The 2,797-nt window shown below is 42.2% G+C and overlaps 1 long non-coding RNA gene across 1 annotated transcript; it reads left to right on the top strand.

Annotated features, from left to right (window-relative positions):
* The first annotated feature begins 1,184 nt into the window (after window positions 1-1,184).
* LOC120836760 lies at window positions 1,185-1,933 on the top strand. Its single transcript, XR_005714731.1, has 2 exons — window positions 1,185-1,726; window positions 1,809-1,933. It is a non-coding gene; the product is annotated as an uncharacterized LOC120836760 (long non-coding RNA).
* Window positions 1,934-2,797: the final 864 nt, after the last annotated feature.

Here is a 2,797-nt window from a genome sequence, read left to right as displayed (position 1 = left end):
ACGGTATTTAACAACGAAAGACCATGCATGAAGTAACGCTTGAAATGAACAAACTCACATCTCCACGATTGTGAGACTGCGCAGCTGACTTCTGCTCCAAAGATCGCGGGGCGCCTTCAGCAAGAATCTGACAACAAAAAGATTTCGTCAATAAAATCTTACGGTTCACCGACTATAAAAGCCTACCTATTCGGTCTGATGCCACCGAGCACGCGTCGACCGCGGCACGCTCTCTTCGGATAAAGGTGCCAGGTAACGTCGGTATTGCTTCGGCCGCTGCTTACTGGCCATAATGCCGTTTCATATGCAGAAGTTTCGGCAGAATCGGCGTAGCGCTTGTTTGACGAGCAATAATGGCGAAGAATGACGCGGGAAGAGCGGGAAGCGGGATTAGTAGCGGTACAGTGGCTGTAGTAGCGGGATTGGCGGGATGGCTACCCGGGGACCTGGGTACTTCGAAAACGTGAAACGCACGCCATCGCGCCATAAACCGCATTGTAAACAAAACCATCTTTACAGTCTATAGTGCTAATAACAACGTCCTGAACTAAATATAATTCTAAGTTGTAAAATGAAACTTAATTTTTTTTTATTAGAGTTATCCTTCTCTTCTGTATTTGCCATGGGTGTTAGGTGGCCGTCTCGCCATATGGCCAGCCGGAGTCGGCGCGCGGTTTCAGTTGAGCCGGTTGAGCCAGTTGAGCTGCTAGTTTTGGTTGCATCACCTGCTGCGCATGAGCTTTCAGTTGCTGAAAAGACCGCAGGACATCTATTCCTACAGGAAGAAAGGGTAAGATTTTATTGCAGTAAAATATAGTTCAACAGCAGTTTGCGCCGGCGCATGGTTGGATCGGCGAAACGAAACTGCGATTCAGGCAGCAGTTTGCGCCGGCGCATGGTTGGATCGGCGAAACGAAACTGCGTTGCACGCGTTTTTTTTTTTTTCTCACTTCTTTTTCGTCTTCTTCTTCTTCTTCTTCTTCTTCTTCTTTCATATTTATATATAAAGCGAAAAGAGTACGTTTAATCGAAGTGTGGTTTAGAGAAATGCGATGTGTGCACGGCGGGAACCTACACTTGCAAGCAAACCATGCTACGCGCGCTCGCTGTCGCTCGAAGGAATGTTAATCTCAAGTTCGAGCACGCACCTACAAGGGTTCATCGCTGAGTACTCGTCAAGCTAGGCTGATGAATCAGAGAAACATCGGAAGCAGCATGCCGGGGGTTGCCATCTTCTCGAAACCGAGTTTCGACTTTCGAGGCAGCTCGAAGAAACTGTTTTCGCTAAAACTGCGTTCGTTAGAACGAGCTTCTCTAGACCGCACGCTGTCACGGTTGATTAAGGCGTATAATTAATATAAAAATATTAATCGGGAATTGGTGTAGTCTCGTCTTGCCTTGGTGCTTTGTTTGTGTAATAAATTACCTCGCTGATCAGCCACATTTTCTCCACCACATGCGGATGTGACGGTTGGAATTGTTTGAACATAATGCGATTACTTCACATTAAATTCGATTGTATTCTTTTCTTACAGAGATGAATTTCGCATATGTGCAATATTTTACTGGAACAGCACGACCTAAGACTATCATCAGTACATCTGCAATTAAAACTTTGAACCGAGAAGTGAGGATGACTACAAGAAGGGTCACCTCTATGATGCTTTGTTGACTCCAGACGGAGGGGAGCCGGGCTGTTTTAAAGCCCAAATACTACTTTTGGCAGGTGATATATATCAATGCAGTTCCTCACAGCAGCACACCAGAGGAGACTTGCCCTATATGTTATTGTGTGTACCACTTTGCAGACTCAAAGTCGTCGATCGAGGAGAGGATCAAAAGGGGCAAGAGGATCCCTCTACCTAAAGTCCTTGACCAGGTTGTTGAGCACAGCAGTTCGGAAGACGACCAAGCAGCTCTTCGGGTCGAAATGGCAAGCATTTTGTTGCTGCTTATCCTTTTAGAACTATCATAGAACCCCTCCGGTGCCTTCACATAATATGTACAAATGAGCTGTGTTGCCACGAAAAATTATTTACACTATGAAATAAAAGACTAAATGTCACTACAAGTGGTAACTGAATAAAACAATGGCCTTAACAGGTAAATACAGATTAAAGTATGAAAATTGATACTTCACAAAAAAAACTGATTTTAGCTGGTTTCTGGTTGAAATTAAAATTATATTGTTTTTTCATTTAGTCTGTTCGGTTTTTTGGTACTATAGTTCATTATTTATTCCCCCATATAGTTTTAAAGCACACCTTGGAAGATTACAAATTTTCTGTAATATTCAGAGAAATGAGGTTAAGTATGACTGATACATCTTGTCTAGTGTAAAACAATATATAACAATTTTTGTTCTTTTTCTCTATTAAGAAAAACGAAAAGGTAATAGGTATGTATGTGGATGTTGTCCTTATAATTATTGTGATTGGTTGACATTAGAACCGTTTATTAGACAGTGTTGCAATTGCACTTTTAAATGGAGCTATTATTAAAGCCTTGCCGAATTTGAACAATTTATAAAAGGCTACAAGTTTTCAGATATAAATTTTGCCTTTCATGGCTTGACTGAAAACCCGCAAGCCAGACCAAAACGACTATGTGAGCGCAACATAACGCGCTCCTTCCAGTATGCAGTTTTTTAACCAGGACACAAAAGGCGTAATTTCAGCTCTGAATATCTAAAAGCTTGTTGCCCTTTTGCAGATTGTTTCAATTCGATAGTACCCTAACAATGGTTTGCTTAACTACAATTGTAACATAGCCCCAAACAGTTAATTTACAGATTTTC

The sequence above is a fragment of the Ixodes scapularis genome, unplaced genomic scaffold (assembly GCF_016920785.2).
Source record: "Ixodes scapularis isolate PalLabHiFi unplaced genomic scaffold, ASM1692078v2 PGA_scaffold12__126_contigs__length_90152505, whole genome shotgun sequence".
Classification (NCBI taxonomy): Eukaryota; Metazoa; Arthropoda; class Arachnida; order Ixodida; family Ixodidae; genus Ixodes; species Ixodes scapularis.
This window is presented reverse-complemented; position numbering and strand designations above follow the sequence as displayed.